Consider the following 9,202-nt stretch of genomic DNA (forward strand, 5'->3'; position numbering starts at 1 on the left):
ACCTTGTAGATAGTTAAAGTTCTTCAAAAAAAAATGTCAGCAATAAATATTTGGCAAATATAAAGAATATGCACATTTTCCCAAGTGGGTGATTTTTTTTTTTTTTTTTTTTTTTGGTTCTTATAGTCAAGTGATGACACTGCAGTTCAGAGCATGAATGCATATTGATATTTTCTTCCAGAAACTGCATAGATTGCTGGGAGAATAGTGCTCCCACAGAGTTATTTTTATGTAGGCACCTGGAAGTGGTGGCACGCTTGCTCTGCCTTGCAGAGCTGTTTTGGACAATCAGGTGTACATATGAGCAAGTGGTCTTTATTTAGAGCAATTAAAATCCTACCGCTCTCCTCTCTTGACACGCAATTACTAGGGCTCTGCTGTTTTCACTAATTGCTCTTGCTGGGGACATTGGTGAGAAGCCAATGATTTTGATGGGTAGTGGATTATCATTTTTACTTTGCTACCTGAGAAAAAAATCATTTGCAAAATCCCATGTGTAATTAGCAAGACTCATGATTAATTGTCCTGCAAAATTAGCTTCACTGTTGCTTTTATTTTACTGCTTCAAATATTAATTAATGTTAACTCCTTTCCTTCAGTTCCAGCTTTTGAATATTCAACATGGCTTTGAAAAATTATCGAGGTTTCTCCTTGCATTAGCATGCTAGAGCTTTGATTTCAGGAATAAGTATTCTGATTTAAAAGATCACACTTGGGTCATAAATAATTTTTATAGGAGGACAAACAAAGCATCAGGGCATCATGGGAAGGCATTCATGCACTAACTGAAAGTAAATTGTTTCAATAATGATTTATTTCTGCATGCTTTTTTGGGGGGGAGGACATCAGCAAATATGCAAAACACTACATTGTGTGGGGGTGAAAACCATTCCCCAGTGGCTGGTTGTCGACACAGGCCGATTTCTACCTGTACATATATGGTGGGTGAGGCTTAGAACCTTGGTAGGAAAGCGCTGATTTCCTGACTATAAAGGGATCACAAATGCCGTCCTGTGCAAACACTACCAATTCTCATGAGCCCTAGAATCTCTGACTTAACCTTTTTTTTTTTTTTTTTAAGTTTTGTTCCCAACCTGGTGGCTCTCCCCCATAGAGCACAGCCAAAGCAAGATGTGGTCTCTGAAAGCTTCCCAGGAGACTGGGGTGGATGGCTAGGTTTGGGACTCATTGGTTTAGCTGAAGCATCTGGATGTCTGAGTCCCCTGTGTCATATCTGGACTGACAATGCTTGAACACCTCTTGGGTCAGAGAACTCATTCTTGTCCATGGAAATAGCTTTCACCTGCATTTCTCACCGATGTTTATCCTTTCTGGTCTGATAACTGCAGGTGGTTAATTTAGCAGCTCAAGACTGCAGATGCCCGTTGCTGGTTGCTGTAATAGCGATTCTCTCATGTTTGGGGTTGAACTGATGGCGTCTCTCATACTGACCTAGTAAGGGTGGCCCATGGTAGACAATTATGAAAGAACCTCCATGATTGCCCTTTCAAAACCTCAGCACTGGGTGCTGCCTGGTGCAAGGGGGATGCTGTAATCCCAGAGGTTCTGATGGTTGACTGTGGACATGGATGTGAGCGAGCCTCTTCCTGCATGCTTTGTGTGTCCAGCCACTCAGCCTTGGACCAATGGCCCCCGTGGTTCTTGTGGGAATGGTTCTGCTTGGTATCTCTTGAAGCTTTTATTAGCGGCTCTTATTTTTCCCTGAGCTCTGTTTTGGCAAAAAGACTCTCCTCCTGAAAGTACGGAATCTCTAGGAAGCGCGGATACTGGAACCTGCTTTGCCTCTTCCTTCTGTGGCTTTAGGAATTCTGCAGCTGCCTGTGTTACACACTTTCTTCTCCCCCAGGAATCGAGCAGATTTCCTCAGGACACAAACTCCAAGTCAGAGCCTTCCAACAGGCATCAGAGAAGAGGGAGCCTTGACAATGGACCTAGTGCTTCCCCCGGCAGGTGATGTCCAGACAGCTTAGAAGAAGCAGCTCGCACCTGCTGTGTGTTCCTACGGAAGTCACTTAGTATCTCAATGTTTAATTTCCTCATTTATACATGGGGAGAATAGAGAAAGCCCCTCGTAGTATACAGTGAAGCTTGAATGAATTAGGGCCACTGACAAATAGTCTCTGGCAATTGAGGCAGGAAAAATGGGTTGCTGAGCAGATAAACTAAATGATACCTTGACATCTACATAATGAATAAATGCATTTGGAATTCCCAATCACTACTTCTCAATAGGTTTGAGGAACAGCACTCATAAAAATTGGTAACTGGAAGCAAGGCCCACGCAATTCATTCATTGTGTATATTCTGAGGTGGCAGTCAGTCACATTTAGATTCATATTTTTTTTTAACCTCGAAAATTTCAAAAGATTTAAGTAACCTGGCACTAGAAGACTCCATATCCCTTTTTAGAAAAGGTGCTTTCAAAGCTCCTTTACCCTTCTGAGGTTGGCCTTGTGAAGAGGAGCTGGCCTTTGTGTGACTGCTCTGAGAAGCAGCGTCATTGCTGTCAGTACAGTTTGAGGTCTTATTTTCCATACACTCACCCCACTTAACACTAACGAATTGTCTCTAGACTGAGAATCAATGAGAATAAGACCCTATCAGTACCACCCATGGCAATATCCCCAGCCCCTTGAACAGAGGAGTTAGGAAAGCTTCGCCGAGTGGCTGAGAGAGTAGAGGTGAGGCAGTTTAAGGCCTGGCTAGATAATGCACAATGACCACAGTTGTATAGGAAACCATTTATCTCAACGGCAGAAGGTTCCGTGCACTGAGCGTTTCCCCCTGTATAAAGTTTCTCCTTGGGAAATGCCTACTTAGACCAGGGCCTGGCCAGTATTTTTCTATCAGTCTCATTAGCCAATGTTCAAAGGAGTGACAAGTAAGTACCTAGAATCTTTCTAGAGTAACCCAGAATTTCCAAGAAGTGGCTTTTGTACATAATACTTCAAAGAAATGATTTGGCCTGGGCCGGCGCCTGTTCCAGCCGGATCTGAAGGAGCAGCACACTCGTGGCTAAGGTGCATGTGGCCACACAGATGCTTTCACTTACCGGCCTGGCTTCCCAGTAATTGCGATAAGACATAAAACAGAGGCCCTGGCTATCTGGGGTCATTAAAGCAGCTCATGCCCCCTTTCCTCAACCAGAGGGTGAGCTCTCAGGTGTTCTGGTGAAGCTATGACCGAATTAACCCCCCCCCCCCCCCCCCCGCCTGTTACCACATCCTTCCTCCTACCCAGCTCTGAGCCACACAGGGTTCTGGTATCCTGTCGGGGCCTGTGGACCATGGAAGATTAGGCAGGAAGTCAAGAAAAGCCACAGTGACTTTGACAGGGGTAGGAAGCTTCCAGATTGGTTTCTACATGGCTTGTTATAACATTCCTTAGAGACTGAGCTTAGTCATCTATCTGATGGTGGTGACAGAGCCCAGGTCTCTCTTGTGCTAAGCCCTGAGTGTCCTTCCTCTCTCCCAGGGAGACTTTCTGCCTCTTTACCTCTAATCCCCAAAGGAGAGGTTCAGGTTGACACTGGATCACCAAAGTCATTTTTTAGTTTGAAAGCAGAGTGAGAAAATGTCTTATATAGCTCTCCAAGGTTGAGCTTCATTAAAAAAATTAGCTTAACTTTAGTTCTTTATTTTCAGTATTATTGATAAAGTGAAGCTATGCAGTGCTGGTAAATGTTTGGAATGGCAGAGTGTGGGAGACAGGGCCCAACCAAGTGTGGTAGTTCATGTTTCTGCTCATTAACTTTGTTAGATGGCTCAAATATATCACATGTTTGGGTTTTAACTGCAGGTACCTTCTGATTGCTTTTATTCCATTTCTGAACGCTAACAACTAACTCTGAGATGAATCGCTTGTGAAGAACAGACAAAACAAAACAAAAACAACAAACAAAACCCACAGACATTAATTCAAACTTATTTTGGCTTTTTTGGAGCTAACTTGGACCATAGAGAAATTTACTACTGCTGTTTCTGGTGAACAATAACACACACACACACACACCTGCACACGCACATGCACACTCACACGCAGACACAGACACACAGACACACAGCTTACACAGTGCCTTAGGGACTTTCTCATATGCTAGAAGGGGTCAAGGTTACCCCTGACACTGAATATCTGACATAACATATTTTCAGATAAACCATTTAGTATAAAAATGCTTCTGACAGCATATTTACTGCTAGGTTAGAGTCCTATAGAGCAGTTGCTAATATGAAAATATAGCAGGGAGGTGGCTTTCATGTGACACTAACGGGAAAGTAAGGCCTGGAGAGGAACCACATAAATAGTGTTCTTGTATTACGTTAATCCTTACAAGAGCTCACAGCAGCAGTTCATCTCAGCACTCTCCAAACCCCAGTGAAGTCCTAGGTGGCTTCATCAGGCACAGAAATATGTTCTTCTTGCCTGTGGATGCCAAAGTAAATAGAAATCAATGGAAGACAGCAGACGTGCTGAAGTCATTCCAATAAGAAAAGTGCCTGTTAATTTAAATTTTGCACTTGACATTGGTAAGGGCTAATAGTAGAAAATAATGTCCTAGGCTGACTTCTGAAGTCACTTTAGTCATCATTTATCTTGTATTTCTTTGTTGCTTCAAAAATAGTGTTATAAAATAAGACGCGCGTCTAATTGTGATACAACTTTAGAGGGAGGCGGAAAATCGAAGTTGTGTGTGTGTGTGTGTGTGTGTGTGCATGCACACACACACATATGCACTCATGCTTGTATGTGCATTTCAGGAAGTTCAGACGGTGCCTCCTGCTGCTTTCAAAAACCAGGCAAATATATCTGAGGCCTGTTGGTAATTTAGAAGAGGAAGATATTCACAGAGCCTAAGGTGGCCCACAGGAAATTAGAAAAGTCTTGACTCCACCAAGCACAATGAATGGGACATTGTGTCACTAAATAATTGGAGGGGTGGGTCTGTGTTGTTGGTTGATGCTAAGCAGGTGTCCATAAATCAGCATAGATGTTTGAAATTAATTGCTATTAGTGCTAATAAGGAAGGGTCTTTAATGAGCTAACTTGCTTCTCCTTCAGTTAAAGCACCTAGCTTGTCGTTTCAATCCCAAGTGGACAGAGAGGCTGTTTTGGGGGATTCCACTGACTGTCATAACCTCGATGTAGTACTCCATGTTTGCCATCAGTGGAACGCCCACCTTTAGCCAATGGTGACTCACTCCTGGCCTGCGCTGTGGGAATCCCACACACTGTTGGAACACCCACTGCAAAGCGAACTTTTTAAAAAGAGGAATCACAAAGTTTGTTCTTAAGGTGAAAGTTTCAGATGGCCTTGTTAGGTCAGGATAGGCTATTCTGAGGAAGAGCAGAACCTGTCACAAGGAGGTCAGCTTCAGGCAACAGACCCAGAACATCTGTTCCCTCTTCTCCCATTCACTGAAAGTATTGAAAAATGATCATATTCTCTTGATTCATTTGTCAGATGCGTGGGAAAGTCTTTGTTGTACAGTTTGGTTCCACCACACCTTGCAACCCTGAGAGTGAGGACTGTTATTATTTAATCCAAATAATGTTTCTATAAAGGAATGGGTAGGTTAGGATGTTGTCAGATGCTGAGGTGATAATACAGTGGAAATGTACTGCCCCTGGGTTGAAGTCTGCTCGGCATTCTTTCTGGACAGCAACCAGAATCAAGAAAAGATCGGGGGAGGGAGGAGGGGGGAGGGGAGATGGAAGGGGGGAGGGGAGGGGAGACGGAGGGGGAGGGGAGCAGAGGGGGAGGGGAGCAGAGGGGGGGGGGGAAGAGGAGTCCTTTTGGAGACAAAACAGAGATACAAAATATATGCTGAGATTGCTGGTGTGAAACGATGTTAAAGTGAACATGAAGGCGAACTGCTGCATTTGGTCTAGCAAAAACAAGGCGGTGTTTATTCTAAGCCCATCAAATTAGGAAAAAAATGCGTTCGAGAATTTTTTTTTTAAAGACCAAGGTAACTGTAAGAACACATGTGTCATAGCCAGTCTGGATCTAGGCCAGCAGGAGAGGCCTGATACAGTGAAGGGGTGTGGCTATGCAGCATGTGCTGGCTCCTGACTTATGATGCTCCCCAACTCCTGTAGGCCACACTCATCAGTCATCTTGGGGACTAGACCACAGCACATTAGGTGGGCAGCGGATTAGCACATAGGCTACAGTCACTGCAGGGCCTTCCAAGGCCAGGTCAACATGACTGGGAGGAGGCAGAAGACGGAAAGGTTTTGAGCATCCTGCCGAGTGTACTTCTTTTACGTGTTCTAGAGATGATCTCAGCGACGGAAAAGAGATAGGAAAAGAAACTCATTAAACTTGCCAAAGATGAGCTGTGGCCGGTCTGGCTCGGGTGCATGTCAGGAAGACATTGAGAGACCATGACACATTTTCTCCTTTTAAAAGGAGCTAGCAGCAGCCTCACAGTGAACTGAAGGGATGACGTGTTCTGGTAAAAAAAAATAATTGAGTTGCTTTAGGATGAGAAGCAGTGAGGCTTCAGCAAGTTGGTCGGCAGGGCTAACATTCGATGAGCCTGCCTTCCGGTTCCATGGGAAGGAAGCATTTCTCTCTCCTGGCCCAAACTCTTGGAGGTGTTAGAATGCTGTTTCCCATGTTACCAAGCCCATTGACTAGTATTGGGCACTGGCCCACCCATCGGGTCATCAGGCCAGGGTGATAATCTCTAAACTTCCTTCTGCTTTGTATTCAAGATTTTTAACAGCAGCGAGGAGTGAAAATGCCACACAGCAACCTCTAGCAATATATTTGTCTGTTATTGTTTGGCCCTGGAAGAACACTTGGAGCCAGACTTCAGGGGGATCTCTCTCAGGCATGGCTCTCATATTGTCTCTACTATAAATTCCCAGCATAAATCTGCAGAGAGACTTCTTCGCCTTCTCTGTCAGACCCTTATATGAATCTGTTCCTGTTCTCATCTCAGAATCTCCTTCCTATAAGCAAGGGCAGATGGAGGCGAGTCAGGGAGTCCTGACATTGCATCAATGGGTTAAACCATATGTCAAAGGCACAAGAAGAATGTATTACAAGCTTTTCATCATATAATATATTACTTGGAAGAAAATTATTTGGGGCAGCTTTTCTAATTCGTCTGTCTGATATTACATGAGTGCATGTCATGTCATCAAAGCCATGAAACCTGCTCTTTTAAGGAACTCCTGAGGGCTTATTACCTCGCTGTGTCATTGCTTGATCCCTTTTCCTCTCTTGCTCCCTTTCCCAATGCCCACCCTCCTCTTTCTATCTAACTTTGCACCTCAATATACTACACAGCTTTAGACATTGCTTGACGAAATGGCCACAGTAACGTCTGAACCTGCTTCATAAATGTCAACAAGTGTGCATTGGCTTCTGCGTTCCCGGCGTGGGTGGAAGGCGCACAGAAGAAATACAAGGTGGCTCAAGTTCTCCAAGGGGAAGCAAGATGTCAATGTGCTACAGATGGAAAAACAACTCATTGCTAATACAATCACAGTGTGGGTGATAAATCAAGATGTTCAACATAAAAAGATTGTGTGTGTGTGTGTGTGTGTGTGTGTGTGTGTGTGTGTGTGTGTATAGCTATGGCTTAGGGGTTAAGAACACTGACTGCTCTTCTGGAGAAGCAGCGTCTGATTCTCAGCATCTGTGCGGTAGCTCACAACTGTACCTCTAATTCTGGCCTCCATTGGCACCAGGCATGCACATGGGGCACACACACACACACATATATATGAACAAACATCCATACAGGTAAAGTAATAATGATTTAAGATATCTTTTTTAAAAAGAAAGAAGAGATTGATAAAACATGAACTTCTGGCTCCCAGTTGAAAAATAAAAGTAACATTATTATTATTATTATTTATTATTATTATTATTATTATTATTATTATTATTATTATTATCACTATTTTGGAAAATGAGGGCACTATACCTTTTGGTAGAGAATAGAGGGGAATGCATTTCAAAATAAAAGAATGCATGAGTAACCAGGGCAGCAGGGGCTGTGGAGGAGCTGACCCCTCTGAGCTGAGTGAAGATGCTGAGTGCTGGAGCTAAGACTGGCAAGGAATCTGGGGTTAACTACTTCTGCTCCCCTCCATGACCGGGAAAGCTCTTGTCCCAGAATGTCTTTGAAGTGTGGTCTGGACACTTATTCCTGAACATTAGGCTCCCGGGGAAGCTCACTGTGTCCTGAGAAGAATCATGCCATTGAAAGGCAGTTTTAATCATTAGAAGCCCGTTCCTTATGTTGACCTCCTACCCCCCCCCCCCGGCCCTCCCCTTAACACTGTTTCTGACTGATTTCCCTTCTGATCTTGGTGGGTGGCAGCAAGCTGTCAGCTTATGGATACTAGAACTCAGCTCCCAGGCTGGGAGGATCTGAGTTGCGATGTGGGAGCAGCACATCCGGGAAGAGTGAGGCCACTTCCTGCTTTGAGGGCGGCATGGAAGCTCTTGAGGTTATTTGGAGCAGAGAACAGCAGAGTCACTTCAGCTCTGAGTCTGACTGACGTTGACTCCATGTTAGGAAAGAATGCTGGAGAGGACATTTTGGAGACGAGAAAGAGGGTAAAAGGATGCCCGAAAATTGCAAAGTAAAAGCTAAACTGCTATATTGAACAAATTCCACTTATTGGGAGGAGTGTTTTCTCATCTCAAAAATGAGCTGGGTAGTGGGCATGGTGGTGCATGCCTTTAGTCCCAGCACTCACTAGGCAGAGGCAGAAGTATCTCTGTGAGTTTGAGGCCAACTTGGTTCACATAGGGAGTTTCTCGACAGTCAGGGCTGTGTAGTTGAGACCTTGTCTCAAACTCATAAAAACACAATGAAATGAAATGAAAAAAGATGGAAATGACTTCAAAAAAATCTTTCCATTTTACTCCTCTGTGATTCTGTGGTTTTGGAACTAGGAGAGGCATTACAGAGTAAGAACGTTTGAATTATTGTGAGTAAAAAAGCATCAAGGTCTGGAATGCAAATGGAAAAATTATTAAATCCAAGAACATTATGGAGTGGACTCTCCAAGATGCCAAGATGATGTCTTCACTCCTGAGACAAAGAGAAAGTAAGATTAACCCTAACCCAGTTGCTGGGCCAGGGGCAGAGAGGAAGCATAGCTTTTGGCTTTAAAGAAGAGTGTTCTTCAGCAAAACTAGTTGGAAAGGAAG

The sequence above is a fragment of the Acomys russatus genome, chromosome 24 (genome assembly GCF_903995435.1).
Source record: "Acomys russatus chromosome 24, mAcoRus1.1, whole genome shotgun sequence".
In the NCBI taxonomy this organism is placed as follows: Eukaryota; Metazoa; Chordata; class Mammalia; order Rodentia; family Muridae; genus Acomys; species Acomys russatus.